At 37.8% G+C, this 22491-nt stretch overlaps 1 protein-coding gene and 1 pseudogene across 1 annotated transcript in view; one reads left to right on the top strand and one right to left on the bottom strand.

Moving 5' to 3' along the window:
- Positions 1–22491, top strand: part of FAF1 (Fas associated factor 1) — a 498603-nt gene that overhangs the window by 15705 nt on the left and 460407 nt on the right. The window lies entirely within an intron of this gene.
- LOC106700797 (large ribosomal subunit protein eL34-like) lies at positions 19245–20923 on the bottom strand (annotated as a pseudogene).

Below are 22491 nucleotides of genomic sequence, written 5' to 3' on the forward strand. Positions count from 1 at the left end.
TTTGCATTTATCAGGATTTGCATCATTTTGGGGCGTGCTGTCTGTTTGGGTATACTTGTGAGGTCCTGGTAGTGGGATGTGAAGCTAAAGTCCTTCTGTATCTATGGGGGATTGGCTCCACAAGTCCCTGAAGATACCCAAATCCCAGGATGTTTAAGTCCCTTACATAGAATGGCCCAGTACAGTCTGCAGGTTTCACATCCATGGATACTGTAATGACATAGTGGCAAGAGTAATAGAGTTGATTCCACTGAATCAATCAAGTTGACCCCAAGTTGATATACATGAACTTTGTTTTACACTGTGTTTTTTTTTTTTTTTTTGCATTGTATTTTTAAAAAAGAAAAACATTACTTAGTGATTATTTTGGGATAATGTAGTAAGATATTTTGCCACGGTTGACTGAATATTTGAGGAAATTAAATACTTAGGGTTTTGAAATATGATAAAATATATTAGGTTATGTTAAAAAATGTTCTTATCCTTTAGAACTATATACAGAAATACTTACAGATGAAATGATATGATGTCCGGAATTTACTTCAGAACTCTCTGGGAGGTCTTTGCGGCTAGATTGATGGGGAATAAAACAAAAGTGGTTGTGCCTTGGTACTTGTTGACGAGGCTATTATGTTCATGGTTGTTCATTTTACTGTTAACCTCTACTCTTGTATGTGCTATATCTTTTTCATAAAAAAGTAAAAAAGATGTTTTGCCAAAATAAAAGTTACTTCGGGGAGATTGTAAGCTTTAGGATAGTATCTTCATGTTCCAATGTACTGTAAGATTAGAGGAATAGGGATATGACTATTACAAGGAAGTTATAACAATCATAATAATGTTATATAATTCTAGCATTTTACCAATAAAGTTGGTAAATTTTTGTCTTCAATGTAAAATTTAAAGTAGCTTACTAGTTAAATTTTCTTTCTTAAAAGCTTTAGCTGAAGTCTTGGAATAAAGGTTTCCTGAAAATAATCAATTTTCTAACTAAAATAAAAGAAACTTGTAAGGAATTAACTTTGTGTGCTAAATTTTAATAACTGAAGAGAAGAGTTATTTTGGCAAAGAGGTGTTAATGGCTTTTTTCTTTTTTTAAAGGAATATTTAAATAAAATCAGAAACCTAAGTACAAAAGACATATTAAGCAAAATAAAATCAGAAACCTAAGTACAAAAGATATATCAAGCAAAAGATAAAGGCCAGTTAGTGATATGTCATTTTCTGTGTATTGATACAGCCTGCTTTTTGCAGTGTCCTTTTAGTTTTCATTCTGCCTTTGTTGTCCCAGTAGAATAGCAAGTGATGATAATGTTTAAATATGTTTTTTTTCTTTCTGTCCTTTTCTTTCATTTTTATTATATATGCTTCAGGTGCATTATAATTCAACATCTTTATGTACTACAAAGTGATCACCCCTAGAAGTCTAGTTACCCTTCATCACCATGTACTTAACCTCCTTTACCCTTTCATCCACCTCCAGCTCCTGTACTCTGATAACCCCTGATCTGTTCTCTGTATCTGTGAGACTGGTTTTGTTTTGTTTGTTCATTTGTTTTGTTTTAGATTCCACATACAGGTGAAATCATAGGTATTTGTGTTTTCCCTTCTGGGTTTATTTAACATAATATCCTCAAGGTCTATCCATGTTGTCAAAAACGGCAAAATTTATTTTATGGCTGAAGAGTATTCCATTGTGTATAATTTATACATACACACACACACTCTCTCTCTCTCTCTCTCTCTCTCACACACACACACACACACACACACACACGTCTTCTTGGTCCTTTCATCACTGATAGAAACTTAGGTTGTTTCCGTGTCTTGAATATTGTAGATAATGCTGCAGTGAACATAAAGATTCATATATCTTTTCAAATTAATATTTTTGTGTTCTTTGGATAAATACCCAGAAGTGGGGTAGCTGGATCATATGGTAGTTTTAGTCTTAATTTTTTGAGGCGTCTCTATACTGTTTTACATAGTGACTGCACCAGTTTACAAAACTCGCGACAGCAAATGTGGGTTTCCTTTTCTACATATTCGGTCCAACACTTTTTATTTCTTGTGTTTTTAATAGCCGTTTTAACAGTTGTGAGGTAATAGTTCATTGTGGTTTTGATTTGTGTTTCTCTGATAGAGATATTGAGCACCTTTTCATGTATGGGTTAACTATCTGTATGTCTTGTTTGGAAAAATAACTATTCAGATCCTCTGCCCAGTTCTTAATTGTTGTTTGACAACAACTGTTTATTTTTTGTTATTGAGTTATAAGAGTTTTTAAAGTATGTTTTGGATATTAACCTCTTATCAGATATGATTCACAAATATCTTCTCCCATTCAGTAGGCTACCTTTTCATTTTGATGGTTTCCTTTGCTGTGCAGAAGCTTTTTAGCTTGCTGTAGTCCCATTTGTTATTTTTGCTTTTGTTTCCCTTGCCTTTGAACTCATCCATAAAGACATTACTAGACTGCTATCAGTAATGTTAAAACCTATGTTTTCTTCTAGGAATTTTATGGTTTCAGGTCTTACATTCATGTCTTTACTCCATTTTGAGTTGATTTTTATGTATGGTGTGGATAGTGGTCTGAAAGTGAAAGTGAAAATCGCTAGTCCTGTCGGACTCTTTGTGACCCCATGGACTATACAGTCTGTGGAATTCTCCAGGCCAGAATACTGGAGTGGGTAGCCTTTCCCTTTTCCAGGGGTTCTTCCCAACCCAGGGATTGAACTCAGGTCTCCCACATTGCAGGCGGATTCTTTACCAGCTGAGCCACCAGGGAAGCCCAAGAATATTGGAGTGGGTAGCCTATCCCTTCTCCAGCGGATCTTCCCGACCCAGGAATCGAACTGGGGTCTCCTGCATTGCAGACGGATTCTTTACCAACTAAGCCATCAGAAAAACCCACATAGTGGTCTAGTTTGATTCTTTTGCATGTGACTGTCCAGTTTTCCCAGCACAATTTATTAAAGATACTATCCATTCTCCATTGTATGTTCTTTCCTTCTTTGTCATAAATTAATTGACCATTTATCTGTAGGTTTATTTACAGGTTCTCAATTTTGTTCCATTGAGCTCTGAATCTGTTTTGTGTGAGTACCATACTATATAGCTTGTAATGTAGTTTGAAATCAAGGAGCATGATACCTCTAATTTCATTCTTTCTTAAGATTATGGCTAAATAGGATCTTTTGTGTTCTATACAAATTTTATAATTATTTGTTCTAGTTCTATAAAATATTCCATTGTAATTTTGATAGATATTACATTGAATCTGTAGATTGCTTTAGGTAGTATGGACATTTTAACAATATTCTTCCAATCCATGAGCATGGAATTTCATTTATTTGTGTTCTCTTCAATTTCTTTCATCATTGTCTTATAGGTTTCAGTGTACAGGTCTTTCACCTCTCTTGGTAATATTTTTTCCTAGGCATTTTATTCTTTTTGATGCAGTTGTAAATGGAATTATTGTCTTAATTTATCCTTATAGTAATTCATTGTTAATGTATATAAATGCAACAAATTTCTATATATTAATTTTGTATCCTATGGCTACTGGATTTATTTATTAGTTCTAGTAATATTTTGGCAGGGTCCTTAGGATTTCCTATATATAATATCATGTCATCTGCAAATAATGACAGTTTTACTTCTTCCTTTCCAATTTGAATTCCTTTTATGTCTTATTATTGTCAAATTGCTGTGGCGTGGCTAGGATTTCCAACACTGTGTTAAATAAAATTGCAGTAATAGGCATCTTTGTCTTGTTCCTTATAGCTTTAGCTTTTCACTGTTAAGTGTGATATTAACTGCAGGTTTGTTATATGTAGCCTCTATTATGTTGGGGTACATTCATCCTATACCCACTTTATTGAGAGTTTTTATTATAAATAGATGTTGAATTTTATCAGATGCCTTTTCTATATCTATTGAGGTGATCATTTGATTCGCCCCCCCCTTTGTTATATTAATGTGGTGTATACATTGACTAATTGGCAGATATTGAACCATCCTTGCAACTCTGGAATAAATTCCTCTCTGTCCTGGTATATAATCCTATCTATATATTGTTGAATTTGGTTTGCTTATATTTTATTAAGAATTTTTGCATCTGTGTTCATCAGTGATGTTGGCCTGCAATTTTTTTGTGAGTGATGTCCTTGCCTGGTTTTGCTATCAGGGTAATGCTGGCCTCATGAAATATGTTTAATGTGGATTTGTTTTAAGATCAGAGAAATACTGCTTAAGCTATTAGTCTTCCCACTTAAGCAGGCATGAAGAGTATGTAAAGTTAAAATGTAGATTGTGACATAATAAAGTATGTTTTATTGCTAAGATTAAAGATTTTGTTGGATCATAAATCCTGTCCATAATCCAGGAGTAATTTAATTTGCCAAGATAAAAATATTAATATGCCAAGAAACAACCACATACTTTCCTGGCATGTCTAACAGAGGATTTTTATGTCTTTACTTTTTTTTTTAATCTGTGCTTTATGTTCATGTGTGTGCATGTATGCGTGTTTGAGAGAGACAGAGAGAGAGACGAGAGATTAAAGAAGAGCCTTGGCATTTCCAGGGGATGGATCCTGAAGGTATACTGACTTAACATGGATGTAGAGTCATCCTTTGATTAAAGGGCAGTGGTAACATACATAGCTGGCCCTAGGACTCAGTTCCATGTGCAGTCCTGAGTTTTTAGGATACCTTCATGAAGATACTCTCAAGGAATTCCCTGCTGGCCAGGCCACATCTCACAGTTGCAGCGGCTGTTTGTCACCCATGGAAAAGTATAAAACTATAGAGTCATGTATTTAGGCTGTTTTTTTCACTTATCCCAGATAGGATGCTCTGATCCTGCCCAACAAGACCTTTCCTCAGAAATATTGATATGTCTCTTCTGGTTGTTATTGTGGTCAGATGAGTGAATTAAAAGAGATCGGAGTATCATGGAGTTTTGGTGATATTAGTGATAGTCCTGGATTAATGAATAGAATCTTCAATTCTTATTACATTTCATATATTGTGATGTGAGGATATGAAGAATACCCAAAAAATATATTACCTGAAACTGTCTTCATGAATATTTTCACTCACTTGACAAAACTGAATACCTGCTCTGTGCCAGGCATTGTACTAGTAATTGGGAGATCACTACTTCATAATGCAACTAAGATAGCTAATAAAAGTTTCAGTTCAGTTCAGTTCAGTTGCTCAGTCGTGTCTGACTCTTTGCAACCTCACGAACCGCAGCATGCCAGGCCTCCCTGTCTATCACCAACTCCCGGAGTTTATTCAAACTCATGTCCATTGAATCGGTGATGCCATCCAACCATCTCATCCTCTGTCCTCACCTTCTCCTCCTGCCTTCAATATTACCCAGCATCAGGGTCTTTTCAAATGGGTCAGCTCTTTGCATCAGGTGGCCAGAGTATTGGAGTTTCAGCTTCAACATCAGTCCTTCCAATGAACACTTAGGACTGATCGCCTTTAGGATGGACTGGTTTGATCTCCTTGCAGTCCAAGGGACTCTTTTAAGAGGCTTCTCCAACACCACAGTTCAAAAGCATCAATTCTTTGGTACTCAGCTTTCTATATAGTCCAACTCTTACATCCATACATGACGTCTGGAAAAACCATAGCTTTGACTGGATGGATCTTTGTTGGTAAAGTAATGTTTCTGCTTTTTAATATGCTGTCTAGGTTGGTCATAACTTTTCTTAAGGAGCAAGCTTATTCCTTCCAAAGAATAAGCATCTTTTAATTTCATGGCTGCAGTCACCATCTGCAGTGATTTTGGAGCCCCCCAAAAATAAAGTCAGCCACTGTTTCCACTGTTACCCCATCTGTTTATCATGAATGATGGGACTGGATGCCATGGTCTTCGTTTTCTGAATGTTGAGCTTTAAGCCAACTTTTTCACTCTCCTCTTTCACTTTCATGAAGAGGCTCTTTAGTTCTTCACTTTCTGTCATAAGGGTGGTGTCATCTACATATCTGAGGTTATTGATATTTCTCCTGGCAATCTTGATTCCAGCTTGTGCTTCTTCCAGCCCAGCGTTTCTCATGATGTACTCTGCATATAAGTTAAATAAGCAGGGTGACAATATACAGCCTTGACAGATGACTTTTCCTATTTGGAACCAGTCTGTTGTTCCATGTCCAGTTCTAACTGTTGCTTCCTGACCTGCATATAGGTTTCTCAAGAGGCAGGTCAGGTGGTCTGGTATTCCCATCTCTTTCAGAATTTTCCACAGTGTATTGTGATCCACACAGTCAGAGGCTTTGGCATAGTCAATAAAGCAGAAATAGATGTTTTTCTGGAACTCTCTTGCTTTTTCCATGATCCAGCGGATGTTGGCAATTTGATCTCTGGTTCCTCTGCCTTTTCTAAAACCACCTTGAACATCAGGAAGTTCACGGTTCACATATTGCTGAAGCCTGGCTTGGAGAATTTTAAGCATCACTTTACTAGCGTGTGAGATGAGTGCAGTTGTGCGGTAGTTTGAGCATTCTTTGGCATTGCCTTTCTTTGGGATTAGAATGAAAACTGACCTTTTCCAGTCCTGTGGCCACTGCTGAGTTTTCCAAATTTGCTGGCATATGGAGTGCAGCACTTTCACAGCATCATCTTTTAGGATTTGAAATAGCTCAACTGGAATTCCATCACTTCCACTAGCTTTGTTCGTAGTGATGCTTCCTAAAGCCCACTTGACTTCACATTCCAGGATGTACTGATTTACTTTAGACCCTTACAGGATGTATTTTCCCACCACCTGAAGGCAGCTGTGTCACTGTTAACTCTTATTATCTGAGCCCTAATTTTCCAGGTCTTTCCACCAGTCTTATCACTTGGTTGCTTTTTCTGGATATGTTGTTTACTTGTTAATGGCACACTTCAAAGGAGGAGCTTGGGAGTTTATCATTAAACTTCAACTGCCATCCCTCTACGTGCTCTTAATCATCTCTAGGAATCTGCACCACATCAGTTTTTCTTTACATTTCCTTTGGATTTGTGGCTCCCTTTCTACTGGCTCCTGTTTCTGAGCCCACTTCCAATTTAAAGATTTACCAAGTTTTTCTCAGTTTAAAAATAGGCTTTATTGATTTTATGTCCTACTCTGAGTGCTTCTATCGCTCCCTCCCACTCCCATCTTTCTCTTAATTATTAACATCAGTATACCTTAAGGGTCTCTCCTTGTTCCCTTTTCCATTCCATCCTTCCAGGTCACGTATGGTCTCTTTGGATAATCATCTTTTCTTTGGTTTTAACTACCCATTATGTATGTGCTGGGCTTCCCTGGTGTCTCAGTTGGTAAAGAATTCGCCCTCAATGCAGGAGACCCCGGTTTGATTCTTGGTTGGGAAGATCTGCTGGAGAAGGGATAGAACACCCACTCCAGTATTCTTGGTTTTCCTTGGTGACTCAGCTGGTAAAGAATCTGCCTGCAATGTGGGAGAACTGGGTTTGATCCCTGGGTTGAAAGATCTCCTGGAAAAGGGAAAGGCTACCCACTCCAGTATTCTGGCCTGGAGAATGTATAGTCCATGGGGTTGCAAAGAGTCAGACATGACTGAACGATTTTCACTCACTTATGTATGTGCTGCCGCTGCTGCTGCTAAGTTACTTCAGTTGTGTCCGACTCTGTGCGACCGCATAGACGGCAGCCCACCAGGCTCCCCTGTCCCTGGGATTCTCCAGGCAAGAACACTGGAGTGGGTTGCCATTTCCTTCTCCATGTGTATGTGCTATTGACTCCCAAAGCAGCAGCCTCATTCCTAACATCTCTTGAACTCTCTATTTGATTGCTTATATAGGATGAGTCAACTTAATTGACATGGTTAACAGAGCTCCTTGTGATTTGGCCCAAGGTAGCCCATACTTTTCCCAATGACTTGTTCTATAGTGATACTTTGATACTTGTAATTTTTGTGAACTTTTATCATGTCATGTCACTTTGAATTTGCCAGTTCTCTCAATTGCTTGCGTCTCAGTCTTCAGTTTATCTCTTAGACTTGTGCATAGGCATTATCTCTGTGAAGTCTTCCCTGACATTTACTTATTCCTTCCTCCTCTATATGTATTATTCCTATACATAATAGCTGTCATTGCAGCTTTCACATACTTTTTAAATATCTGTTTGTCTTTCTTACTAATTTGTGAGTTCTTTATAGCCAGAAACTAGATCTTAGTCATTTTGGTATTTTTAATGATTAGCATCCTTTCTGGCACAAAGTGTATTCTCACTGAGTATTAAATTGAACTTAACTAGTTTTGATATTGTTGAAATAAGATAGAGTATGATGAGAAGCATATGCATGAGATTTTGGATCCTGATTTTGTCATCAGAATATTAGCTACTTTAGCTTTGTGTCTTTTGTATATGTAAATGAATGTCAGTGTGTTAGTTAAGACTCTTGAGTGTCGTGAGATTTGGAATTGTATCATATTCACCTTTGTATTTCTGGTACCTACCACAGTGCCTGCTGAATATCAGGGTACCAGTGTTTATTGAACAGAAGTAAGTCAAGTTGAAATTAGATGAAGGCATTCATGCTCTAAAGCTTCAGCATGACTAGTAGGATTCATCTTTATTTCTGTACTTTTTTTTAAAAGATATTTTTAAAAACATGGACCATTTTTAAAGACTGTTGAGTTTGTTGCAAATATTACTTCTGTTTTATGTATTGATTTTTTGGTTGTGAGACACATGGGATCCCAGCCCCTTAAGCAGGATCGAACCTACACCCTCCAGCATTGGAAGGTGAAGTCTTTAACTACTGGATCACCAGGGAAGTCTTTATTTCTATACTTAATCTTTCAGAATAAGGCAGAGAAATTTTGTCAGTTGCCTTATTGAAATCCATATTTATGAAATATAATTATATTCCTGACATACAAGTCAAATCATCTGTTAAAAAATGTTTGGATATCATTTATTCATAATGATAATAGTTACCCAAAATCAGATTGATTATATTCTTTGCAGCCAAAGATGGAGAAGCTCTATACAGTCAGCAAAAACAAGACCAGGAGCTGACTATGGCTCAGATCATGAACTCCTTATTGCCAAATTCAGACTTAAATTGAAGAAAGTAGGGAAAACCACTAGACCATTCAGGTATGACATAAATCAAATTCCTTATGATTTTACAGTGGAATTGAGAAATAGATTTAAGGGACTAGATCTGATAGAGTGCCTGATGAACTATGGACGGAGGTTCGTGACATTGTACAGGAGACAGGGATCAAGACCATCAAGACCATGGAAAAGAAATGCAAAAAAGCAAAATGGCTGTCTGGGGAGGCCTTACAAATAGCTGTGTAAAGAAGAGAAGTGAAAAGCAAAGGAGAAAAGGAAAGATATAAGCATCTGAATGCAGAGTTCCAAAGAAAAGCAAGAAGAGATAAGAAAGCCTTCCTCAGCGATCAATGCAAAGAAATAGAGGAAAACAACAGAATGGGAAAGACTAGAGATCTCTTCAAGAAAATTAGAGATACCAAGGGAACATTTCATGCAAAGATGGGCTCGATAAAGGACAGAAATGGTATGGACCTAACAGAAGCAGAAGATATTAAGAGGTGGCAAGAATACACAGAGGAACTGTATAAAAAAGATCTTCACAACCAAGATGATCATGATGGTAAGATCACTCACCTAGAGCCAGACATCCTGGAATGTGAAGTCAAGTGGGCCTTAGAAAGAATCACTATGAACAAAGCCAGTGGAGGTGATGGAATTCCAGTTGAGTGATTCCAAATCCTAAAAGATGATGCTGTGAAAGTACTGCACTCAATATGCCAGCAAATTTGGAAAACTCAGCAGTGGCCACAGGACTGGAAAAGGCCAGTTTTCATTCTAATCCCAAAGAAAGGCACTGCCAAACAATGCTCAAACTACCGCACAATTGCACTCATCTCACATGCTAGTAAAGTAATGCTCAATATTCTCCAAGCCAGGCTTCAGCAGTATGTGAACCATAAACTTCCAGATGTTCAAGCTGGTTTTATAAAGGCAGAGGAATCAAAGATCAAATTGCCAACATCTGCTGGATCATCGAAAAAGCAAGAGAGTTCCAGAGAAACATCTATTTCTGCTGTATTGACTATGCCAAAGCCTTTGACTGTGTGGATCACAATAAACTGGAAAATTCTGAAAGAGATGGGAATACCAGACCACCTGACCTACCTCTTGAGAAATTTGTATGCAGGTCAGGAAGCAACAGTTAGAACTGGACATGGAACAACAGACTGGTTCCAAATAGGAAAAGTCATCTGTCAAGGCTGTATATTGTCACCCTGCTTATTTAACTTATATGCAGAGCACATCATGAGAAACGCTGGACTGGAAGAAACACAAGCTGGAATCAAGATTGCCGGGAGAAATATCAATAACCTCAGATATGCAGATGACACCACCCTTATGGCAGAAAGTGAAGAGGAAATAAAAAGCCTCTTGATGAAAGTGAAAGAGGAGAGTGAAAAAATTGGCTTAAAGCTCAACATTCAGAAAACGAAGATCATGACATCTGGTCCCATGACTTCATGGGAAATAGATGGGGAAACAGTGGAAACAGTGTCAGACTTTATTTTTCTGGGCTCCAAAATCACTGCAGATGGTGACTGCAGCCATGAAATTAAAAGATGCTTACTCCTTGGAAGAAAAGTTATAATTAACCTAGATAGCATATTGAAAAGCAGAGACATTACTTTGCCAACAAAGGTCCATCTAGTCAAGGCTGTGGTTTTTCCTGTGGTCATGTATGGATGTGAGAGTTGGACTGTGAAGAAAGCTGAGTGCCAAAGAATTGATGCTTTTGAACTGTGGTGTTGGAGAAGACTCTTGAGAATCCCTTGGACTGCAAGGACATCCAACCAGTGCATCCTAAAGGAGATCAACCCTTGTTGTTCTTTGGAAGGAATGATGCTAAAGCTGAAACTCCAGTACTTTGGCCACCTCATGCGAAGAGTTGACTCATTGGAAAAGACCCTGATGCTTGGAGGGATTGGGGGCAGGAGCAGAAGGGGACGACAGAAGATGAGATGGCTGGATGGCATCACCAACTCGATGGACATGAGTCTGAGTGAACTGCGGGAGATTGTGCTGGACAGGGAGGCCTGGCGTGCTGCGATTCATGGGTCGCAAAGAGTTGGACACGACTGAGCGACTGAACTGAACTGAACTGAACTGAGGATCCATTGGCCAGCATCTCTTCAAGAATTTATTTTATAACTTGTTATGAATTGATAGCGAAATAATAGTTATCTTAATTTTTCTATTTCCCCCCTTTTTTGAAGTGATTCTAGCCTTATGCTGAAAAAAGAAAAATCGCTTAGTATCTTTGTTGGATCTTGGTGCAAGACATATATTTAAGTTGAGAACACCAAGTAGGATTATTACAAAGAAACTGACAGATAGGCACATTACAGCGTAATTCTTGGAAATGAAAGATAGAGAGAAAAGTCTTAAAAACGGTCAGAGGGAAAAAAAATGACATTCTATGAAGAGAACAGTGACAAGAGTGTTAGTTAACATCTCATCACAAATTATGGAATATAGGAGACAATGAAATGATACCTTTAAGTACTGAAAAAAAAGTCAAAATAGAGTTTTATTTAGTGAAATTATTTTTCGCAAGGGAAAGTGAAGACATTGTCAGAAGATATTGCCTGAGAGAGTTTATTGCCAGCAGACCTGGCCTTCATAAGAAATGCTGATGCAAGTTCTTCAACCTAAAGATGGATGTGGATCTATGGAAGAGTGAAAGCATGGAGTCCTAACCATTAGGCCGCCTGCTGGTTCTGTGTTGATTCAGATTTGTTTTGCTTCTATATAGGCATACCTAATTGGAAGATCTCCTGGATTATTACTACCTAATTAATCATGCCCTTTTGAAACCTGTTCTTTAAGTCATATAAAAATAATTGTATTCAAATGTTATTAATAGGTTGTGATTGAGACTTTTTAGTGTTGGCATTATGATTTTACTACTAATCAGTATATTTCAAAGATGCCTCTCCTGAAGTACCTTAACTACGGCCCAGCATTCCCTTAAGTCAGTGTTAATTTGCTTTCATTTTGATTAAGCTTAATGGAAAGACAAAGTAGTTTAGATCATCAAAGTCTGCTTGGTAAAAAGATACTGGCATTTTGTAGCCTGTTGTGCATTCTTTATATGATAAATTGCATAATGCATGTTATTTGCCTCTTAGAGTTGTAGACTATGTATTACTGATAATTATTTAATCTTTTCATCACATTTGTAGTTTCTGGTCAGACTGAATACTTATAAACTTTAGTTTACAGTGATGCTATAAAAAGCTAAGTATTATTTGTGTTACCTTACAAGTCTCTAGATGTACTTTGTTGCCTGATATGCTGTGAAATCTGAGATCATGACTATATCTTTTAACCTGCTGTATTTTGCAGACTCTGCTGGTATGTGGTAGACACTCAAATATTTTTGGTAGTTTTATTATTTTTTCTGATTATTGTTCCTAAAAGTCTCATGTAAAAATTAGTATGTAATGCAGTTCTTATAATGATTTATTAAATGTTTGCTCCCTCTTGTGGATATAAAGGAGAATGTAAGTTCTTATAATCTAGTTTTGTTTTTAAGAGGTGAACCATAAATAGTATACAAAATATCAATTTTTTTCTCTTTTTGGAAGGATATTAATTCATAGAAGTTTATCAACTCTAAATTTTTTAGTTCATGTACACTCCTAAAACACAGAATTCATGTTCAAGTATCACTGTGTAATGTCCAAGATAAAGTTTGTAAATTAATACTCAATCCAGAACTTAGTAGCACTTTTTAAGCATATTCTTTCTAATTTTCTGCATATAAATTACAATTATGAAAATAACTTTTTTGTTTTAATTCTAAAACCACATTAGATATTTTTGTATGAGAGTATTACTGAGTATTATTTCCTGTGTTAAAAATCACTACTTGTTTTGATCAAAGTAAAAAAAACTTAATCAGTTTGCTTGCCCTCTATAGCTTTTAATATTAGAAGACCTGACCAAACAGTTTTTTTTTAAATGCATAATATTTTTGTTCTAAAGACTTAATCCAACTGAGACAGTAAGCATCTGGGCCTTGGAAATACTTTGACATGTAGAAAAATCTTTTTAACATAGATATATGTCCTTGACATTCTTTTCTTTATATACTTAGAGATTTTCATATTACACTGTTAGATTTCATTTTCTGTTTACTTCTGTTGTTAATAGTAGAAGTTGACTTTGATTTTAGACTATTTTTGAAACAGAAGCAATATTTTCACCTCTTGAGAAAAATTATACTCGATGTGCCAAAGACAGGTAGCATGCAATAAATGTTTACTGTAGTATAGATGCTGGACTTTTTTTCTTATAAACGTTGTATGTGGTACTGGAGTACAGACGATTAACAATGTGGTGATAGTTCCAGGTGAACGGTGAAGGGACTCAGCTGTACATATCCATGAATCCTCTCCCAAACCCCCACCCATTCAGGTAGATATTGGGCTCATTTGCTAGACTGGTATGTGTTCTTGAAACCTATCTAGATATGAAGCATGATCCAGTCCTCAGTCAGCAAAATCACAATTTATCTGTCATTAACTAAGACAAAAAATAAAACTTCATTGTGGTGTAATATTCATATAGTAAAGAACACAAATCATAAAAGTATAGTTTCATGAACTTGCACAAAATGAATATGTCCGTGAAAACGACATTCAGGTTAAGAAAACAATATAAGTAGAAGTCTCCTTCTAGTCAACACTTCCCCCTGCTCTGTCCCCCATGCTCTAGGAAAACCCAGTACTTTGAATCTAATATTATATATATTAGTTTTACCTGAAAAAACACTGTATGTGTGAAACTACGTGTACGCTTTCTTTTTGTATATTAAAATATGTGTAACAAAATTTACCTTTTTAACTATTTTTAAGTGTACAGTTTAGTGGCATTAAGTACATGCCCTTTATTGCGCATATCAATCACTACCATTTTTCCAGAGTTTTTTCATCTTTCCCAACTAAATGCCATACTAATTAAACATTAACTCTCCATTCTCCTTTCACTCTAGCCCCTGGCAATCACCATTCTTTCTCTGTCTATGGATTTGACCGTTCTAGGTATCTCATAGAGGTGGAATCATATAGTATTTGTCCTTTTGTGTCTGGCTTATTTTGATATAATGACCTCATGGTTCATCCCTATTGTAGCATATGTCAGAATTTCCTTCCTTTTTAAGACTGAGTATTATTCTGTTCTTATGTATATACCACATCTTGTTTATCCATTCATTGGTCAGTGGACATTTGAGTTGATGCCATCTTTTGACTTATTGTGCTATTGTTATTCCATCTTTTGACTTATTGTGCTATGAACACAAATCTATAAAAATCTATTCAAATCCCTGCTTTCAGTTCTTTTGGGTGTATACCCAGAAGTAGAATTGCTGGATCAAATAGTAGCTCTGTATTTAGTTTTTTGAGAAAATAATAGACTTTTGTCATATATTTTGTATCCTGTGACCTTAAACATTTATCTATCACTCTGGAAGCTTTTTCTTTTTAAAGAATGCAGAGGATTTTCAATGTACAGTCATTTATGTTAAAAGATACCTTCGCTTCTTTCATGTTAAACTACTTTTGCATTGCTGGAAGAAACCCCACTTAGTGATGATGTGTTATTCTTTCTATATGTCCCTGGATTTGGTTTTGTTAAGGGTTTTTGCATCTGTTTTCATGAGGAAAATTAATCCAGACCTGGAGAAATTGTGGACCTTCTCTCTGTTGAATCTTCATGAGGTGAGCCAGTGGATCAGTAACAGTGTATATGGGTTGCAATAACACTTTGGGCCATAACTAGACTTTTGGAGGGTAGTTTTCTTGATGCTTCTCTTCTGCTTTCTAAATCTTGCACGTATTTTTCCTATGGCCATTCCTGACCTGAAACCACTCAGAAGAAATTTTCATTAATGTGGTTGCAACTTAGATAGAGTCTGAGATCAGTTGATACCATTTTGCCAGATCACCTACATCTTTTTTCACCTTGTTGTTCTGGGGTTTACAACATACATAGCTTAATTAGCACAGTCTAACTTTAATTATACCACTGTATATATAATGAGAGGACTTTATAATTAAAGAATATACTTTGATTTATCTCCTCTCAGCCTTTGTTTTATTTTTATATATTGTTGCTTCTACATATGTTAAAGACATCACAATTCATTGCTATTATTTTTGTTTTAAAGAGTTAATTATCTTTTTTCTTAAAGTTAATTGATTAATTATTTTGGCTATACCAGGTCTTTGTTGCTGTGCACAGGCTTTCTTTAGTTTCGGCGAGCGGAGTCTACTCTTGATTGCATCGCGCAGGCTTCTCATTGCGGTGGCTTCTCTTGCTGCGGAACACAGGCTCTGGCATGTGGGGTTCAGTGGTGGCGGCATGCAGACTCATTAGTTGTAGCGGGCCCCAGGGTGCTTGGGCTTCAGTAGTTGTGGCACATGGGCTCAGTAGCTGTGGCGCATGGGCTTAGTTGCTCTGTGGCATGTGGAATCTTCCCAGACCAGGGATCCAACCAGTGCCCCCTGCATAGGCAGGCTGATTCTTATCCACTGTACCACCAAGGAAGTGAAAAAGTTAATTGTCTTTTAAAGAATACAAGAAATGAGAAAAAATATTATATATTTACCATCTTTGGCACTCTTGGTGTAAAAGTTTCTTCTGGTATCATTTCCCATCAGCATGAAAATTTTAACTATTTCTTGTACCAAGAAAGATCTGATGGTGGGAAGCTCTCAGCTCTTGTTTATCTGAAAATTTATTTTGTCTTTTAATTATTTATATATTAATTTTTTACTAAGGAGTTAGAAGTAGTGGTAAACTTAACTGTGCTGGGTACTTAAAACATTTTGGCAGAGTATTGAAGAAATTCATTAGGGAAATTAAGTCTTGGCTGTTTGACAATTTGATTACTCTGCTGTTTTTCTTTTGATAAGTTAAATTTTATTTTACTGTTTATAACTAAAAAATTTTTAATTTATGTGAAATGCATATTCATTGAAATGCATTTTACTTGGACAATACCCCTTTAACCACCACCATAAGAAAATACGTAGTATTTTCATTGTTCCAGAAAGTTTTCCTCATATTCTATTCCAGTCAATCCCCATTCCTCATAGGAAACCACTGTTCTTTTTTTTTTTTTAATATTTTATTTATTATTGTTTTGGTTGCTCTGGGTCTTCTTTGCTGCACATGGATTTTCTTCTAGTTGCAGTGCTGGGGCTTCTCATTGTGGTGGCTTCTCCTTTTGCAAAGCACAGACTGTGGGCCTGCGGCCTTTGGTAGTCGCAGCACATGGGGTCACTAGCTGTGGCTCGCAGGCTCTTGAGCTCTGGCTCAGTAGTTGTGGTGAGCCCAGGTCTCCTTCATTGACAGTTGAATTCTTAACCACTTTACCACCAGGGATGTCTGGAACCACTGTTCTGATTTTTATCATGGTTAATTAGTTTTGCCATTTTTTAATCTTTGTATAAATGAAGTCATACAGCATGCAGTCTTTTGCATTTCATCCGTATGTGAGAATATATGTAGTTTTTATTGCCATGTAGTATCCCATTATCGTAATAAAGATGTAGAATATTTTCTTTGTTCTAGAAAAGTTCCCCCAAGGCCTCATCCAGTCAATCCCTATGCCCTCATAGGAAATCACAGGTCTGACGTCTATCACTGTAGATTAGTTTTGCGTGTTATTAAACTTCATGTAAACAATATCATATAGCATGCAATCTTTTAAGTCTGACTTTTTTTTTGCCCCTCAACCTAATGCTTTGAGGATCATCAGACGTGTATTATGAATATTTTATCCTAGTCTGTGTCTTGCCTTTTTATTTTACCTTAGAGCCTGCCTGGTGTGTTGTCTGAGGCCTTGCCCCCTGGTTATTTTTGAGTGTAAGTTCTGTCTTGTAAGACTACCAAAAAGGATGCTCTTTTCTTTAGAGGGTTTTTTTTTTGTTTTTTTTTTAAACTTTCTAACCAAAGCCTTTGACTGTGTGGATCACAATAAACTGTGGAAAATTCTGAAAGAGATGGGAATACCAGACCACCTGATCTGCCCCTTGAGAAACCTATATGCAGGTCAGGAAGCAACAGTTAGAACTGGACATGGAACTGCAGACTGGTTCCAAATAGGAAAAGTCATCTGTCAAGGCTGTATATTGTCACCCTGCTTATTTAACTTCTATGCAGAGCACATCATGAGAAACGCTGGACTGGAAGAAACACAAGGTGGAATCAAGATTGCTGGGAGAAATATCAATAACCTCAGATATGCAGATGACACCACCCTTATGGCAGAAAGTGAAGAGGAACGAAAAAGCCTCTTGATGAAAGTGAAAGTGGAGAGTGAAAAAGTTGGCTTAAAGCTCAACATTCAGAAAACGAAGATCATGGCATCTGGTCCTATCACTTCATGGGAAATAGATGGGGAAACAGTGGAAACAGTGGCAGACTTTATGTTTTTGGGCTCCAAAATCACTGCAGATGGTGACTGCAGCCATGAAGTTAAAAGACGCTTACTCTTTGGAAGGAAAGTTATGACCAACCTAGAGAGCATATTAGAAAGCAGAGACATTAGTTTGCCAACAAAGGTTCGTCTAGTCAAGGCTGTGGTTTTTCCTGTGGTCATGTACGGATGTGAAAGTTGGACTGTGAAGAAGGCTGACCACCGAAAAATTGATGCCTTTGAACTGTGGTGTTGGAGAAGACTCTTGAGAGTCCCTTGGACTGCAAGGAGATCCAACTTGTGCATTCTGAAGGAGATCAGCTCTGGGATTTCTTTGGAAGGAATGATGCTAAAGCTGAAACTCCAGTACTTTGGCCACCTCCTGCGAAGAGTTGACTCATTGGAAAAGACTCTGATGCTGGGAGGGATTGGGGGCAGGAGGAGAAGGGGGCGACAGAGGATGAGATGGCTGGATGGCATCACTGACTTGATGGACGTGAGTCTGGGTGAACTCCGGGAGTTGGTGATGGACAGGGAGGCCTGGCGTGCTGTGATTCATGGGGTCGCAAAGAGTCGGACACGACTGAGCGACTGAACTGAACTGAACTGAACCTTTTTTTAATTTTCTAACCTGAGGATGCCTAAAATTTAGTAAATATTACTTACCAGAAAAGTGGCAATATGTTTGAGGTTCCCTAAGTTTCATTAATAACATTATGAGGCAAATGGTAGTATAAGGCAGAGTAGAATTAAATGCAAAGTGATTGTTGCAGAGAATCATAAGAGAACAGAAAGAATTGTGTTTTTCTAGGACTTCATGTATAAGGGACGTTAAGCCTTTACGGCTTAAAATCCAAGTCATCTTTTGACTTTATCTCTCCCACATTTCAAAATGGAATGTGATTAAATGCTAAGTAAGTCAGTCAGATTTTTTGTTTTGTTTTGATACTCTGCTTCCCTGATGGCTCAGAGGGTAAAGCGTCTGCTTGCAATGCGGGAGACCTGGGTTTGATCCCTGGGTCGGGAAGATCCCCTGGAGAAGGAGATGGCAACCCACTCCACTACTCTTGGCTGGAAAATCCCATGGACAGAGAAGCCTGGTAGGCTACAGTCCATGGGGTCACAAAGAGTCGGACACGACTGAGTGACTTCACTTCACTTTGATGCTCTAATTACAGTAGTTTTGGAAAAGCAGTTTTCCAGTGAGCTAAGTCTGAAGAATAACTGATGCTGGATGCTAGAAAGGAGCATTAGTTCACTCTCTTTATTATCATATACTTATTTAGGGGGAAATTTAGCTTAGAGTAAAAAATGATTTTTATTGGCCTAATTTTGTATACTTATTTATATGCCTGTGGCATCAAAAGCAAAATTCCCTTTGGTGTAGTTGAAAGTAAATGGAGAAGATCTAACTTTTAAAAAAATTAATTAATTTTAATTTATTTTTGTCTGTGCTGGGTCTCCATTGCTGTGTGTCGTCTTTCTCTAATTTTGATGACTGGGGGTTACTCTCCAGTTATGGTTTGTGGGCTTCTCATTGTGGTAGCTTCTCTTGTTGCGGAGCATGGGCTCTACGGCTGGTGGGTTTCAGTAGTTGCAGCGTGTGGGCTCAGTAGTTGTGGCACACTGGAATCTTCCCAGAGCAGGGGTTGAACCTGAGTCCCCTGCATTGGCAGGTAGACCCCTAACCACTGGACCACCAGGGAAGTCTGAAAAAAAGTTTCATTTTTTAAATTTCACTTTCTGACTCTGTACTTGTGCTTTTAATATTTCACACACTGGTTTTCTGCTCCTTGATAAGGAGAATGAACTTGATCCTGTCATGGACACATTTAGCACACATGGAACTACCATAGGCCTGGCTGATGTGTTTTTTTGTTTTTACACAACCTCCAAGAACTGTAGGTCTCACAGTGCAAACTCCTTGGAGTCTGCCTGGGCAGATTTTTGTTCTTTCCCAGAATTCTTAGTATAAAGGTAAACAATTACCAGGGAACCTCTGGACGTCCTGGTTTTGTTAGAGGCTGTATTGTAGGACAGCCTATGATGGTAAGTCAAACACTGGACTATCCTGAATGCATCTAGATACAGTCTCTGGAAGAGGAAAAAGAAGTGACAGTTTGCTCTTCTTGAGGAAATTGGGGAACAACCCAAGCCTTCCTGAGACTGTGCTACAGATACCCTTCCTTTTTTAATGTTAATACCTTGATGAAATTTGCAGGATTGTAGTGGAAGGTTCGGAGAAGGCAATGGCACCCCACTCCAGTACCCTTGCCTGGAAAATCCCATGGGCGGAGGAGCCTGGTAGGGTGCATGGGGTCATGAAGAGTCCGATACGACTGAGCGACTTCACTTTCATTTTTCAGTTTCATGCATTGGAGAAGGAAAGGCAGCCCACTCCAGTGTTCTTGCCTGGAGAATCCCAGGGACGTGGGAGCCTGGTGGGCTGCCGTCTATGGGGTTGCGCAGAGTCGGACACGACTGAAGTGACTTAGCAGCAGCAGCAGCAGCAGCAGTGGAAAGGTTGAATGCTTTAGTTTTCTGGTTGTAGATTTAGATTTTAGTTCTGCCACCAAGTATTAACAGGTGAGCAACTGGATATGTGACTTGATCTCTTTAAGTTTAAGTTTTCTCATCAGTGATACTTTATCTTGTAAGGATGATGACACAGTTATGAATTAATGTGTCTAAAATGCTTGAGCAGTGCATGAGAAATGTGTTTGTATAAAAATCACCCATTTATCCTTTTAACAAATATTAATAGAGTGGTCTACTTATGTGCCAGGCAGTTTGCTATGCATGAGGTTACAACACTGGGTAGCCTGTCCCTTCTGCGGTGGATCATCCCGACCGAAGAATCGAACCAGGGTCTCCTGCATTGCAGGCAGATTCTTTACCAATTGAGCCCTCCTATTTGTGTTAATCTTAAATAGTTGATAGCATATTGCATAAACTTTCTACAACTTTTTTTTCTTCACTCAAGGATATATTCTGAAGTCTCTTTTTTGTGATTTATACAATTTTTGTAATTATATAGTACTGCTAGAGTATTTTTTAAAATGTAAATCTCAGACAGTATTTTCTTCCAAACTAATACTATTGCTAAGCAACAAACCACCCTATAGCTTAGTAATTTAAAGCAACAATTACTTATTCTCATTCAGCCACTTGCTGTGAGTTGACTTCAAGGTATAGATCTAGTTGAACTTGGCTCCTTGCTGGGCTCAGATAGGTCCTGTACGTATTCATTTTAAGATCCTCTTTAGGGGACTGCAGATAACCCAGTGATTGTCTGGGTTAACATTTGTGATGTTGACATAGATGTAAGGGGACAGGCAGAAGCTTACGATAACTAAAGCCTTAGGCTCAGAATTATAATGCCATATCCAGTTACACTCCATTTATACAACCAAGTCATAGATATAAGCCCCAAAGTTATCTTCCTACTGTTGGTCTTCACTGGTCAACCTATCAGAAATTTCAGTCTATTATTAATGTTGCCTATTCCCCTTGCTTTAATACTCAGTTTATTAACTATCTTAAATATATGTATGTATTTAAACTATATTTCTTATTTATTGTCTATATCCTCCCTTTACAATGCATGTGTAATGAAAGCAGGGTTTTCTATATTTATTCACTGTATCCCCAGCCCTAAACCGGTGCCAAGAATGTAGCTGATCCTCAATAAATATTTTTTGAGTGAGTTAATGAAGGCATGGAGTGAGATAGGGTTCTATCTATAGATCGCTCAGTCGTGTCCAACTCTTTGCGACCCTGTGGACTGTAGCCCACCAGGCTCCTCTGTCCATGAGATTCTCCAGGCAAGAATACTGGAGTGGGTTGCCATTTCCTTCTCCAGGGGATCTTCCTGACCCAGGGATCGAACCCAGATCTCCTGCATTGCAGGCAGACGCTTTCCAGTCATTCATTAAATTTTTCCCTAGTAGGTTTTCTTGTTGTTGTTGAGGTATACCTTTAGTAATACAGTTTGACAAATTTCAACAAAAGTATGCTCAAGAAACCATAGCTCCGATTAAGATAAAGAACATATCTGTCACCCTCAGAAGTTCTTTGATGTCTCTGACCCATCGGTTCACCTCCAGAAGCAATTATTGTCCTTATTTCTATCACTAGATAAGTGTTTTCTAGTTTTGAATATGTATATGGAATCATGTAGCATATACATTTTGTATTTGCTACTTGAACTCAGTATTTTCGAGATTTATCTGCATTGATGCATGTATCAAATTCATTCTTTTTTTTTTTTTTTTTTTACTACTGAGTAGTATCGTCAGACACGACTTGAACAACAAGTATTATATTATATGATTTCCTCTTCTTTGGCTCTAAAATCACTGTGGATTGTGACTGCAGCCATGAAATTAAAAGACGATTGCTTCTTGGCAGGAAAGCTATGACAAACCTAGACAATGTGATAAAAAGCAAGGACATCACTTTTCCAACAAAGGTCCGTATAGTCAAGGCTATGGTCTTTCCAGTAGTCACATATAGTTGTGAGAGCTGGACCATAAAGAAGGCAGACACCGAATAATTGATGCTTTCTAATTGTGGTGCTGGAGAAGACTCTTGAGAGTCCCTTGGACAGCAAGGAGATCAAACCAGTCAATCTTAAAAGAAATCAATCCTGAATACTCATTGGAAATACTGATGCTAAAGCGGAAGCTCCAGTACTTTGGCCATGTGATGCAAATAGCCAACTCATTGGAACAGACCCTGATGCTGGGAAAAATTGAAGGCAGAAGGAGAAGAGGGCGACAGAGGATGGATGATATGGCTGGGTCGCATCACTGATGCAATGGGCGTGAACTTGGGCAAACTCCAGGAGATGGTGAGGGACACAGAAGCCTAGTGTGCAGTCCATGGGGTCACAAAGAGTCGGACACAACTTGGTGACTGAACAACAACGAGTATTATATTATATAAATATTTCACATTTCATGTATCT

The sequence above is a fragment of the Bos mutus genome, chromosome 3 (genome assembly GCF_027580195.1).
Source record: "Bos mutus isolate GX-2022 chromosome 3, NWIPB_WYAK_1.1, whole genome shotgun sequence".
Lineage (NCBI taxonomy): Eukaryota > Metazoa > Chordata > Mammalia > Artiodactyla > Bovidae > Bos > Bos mutus.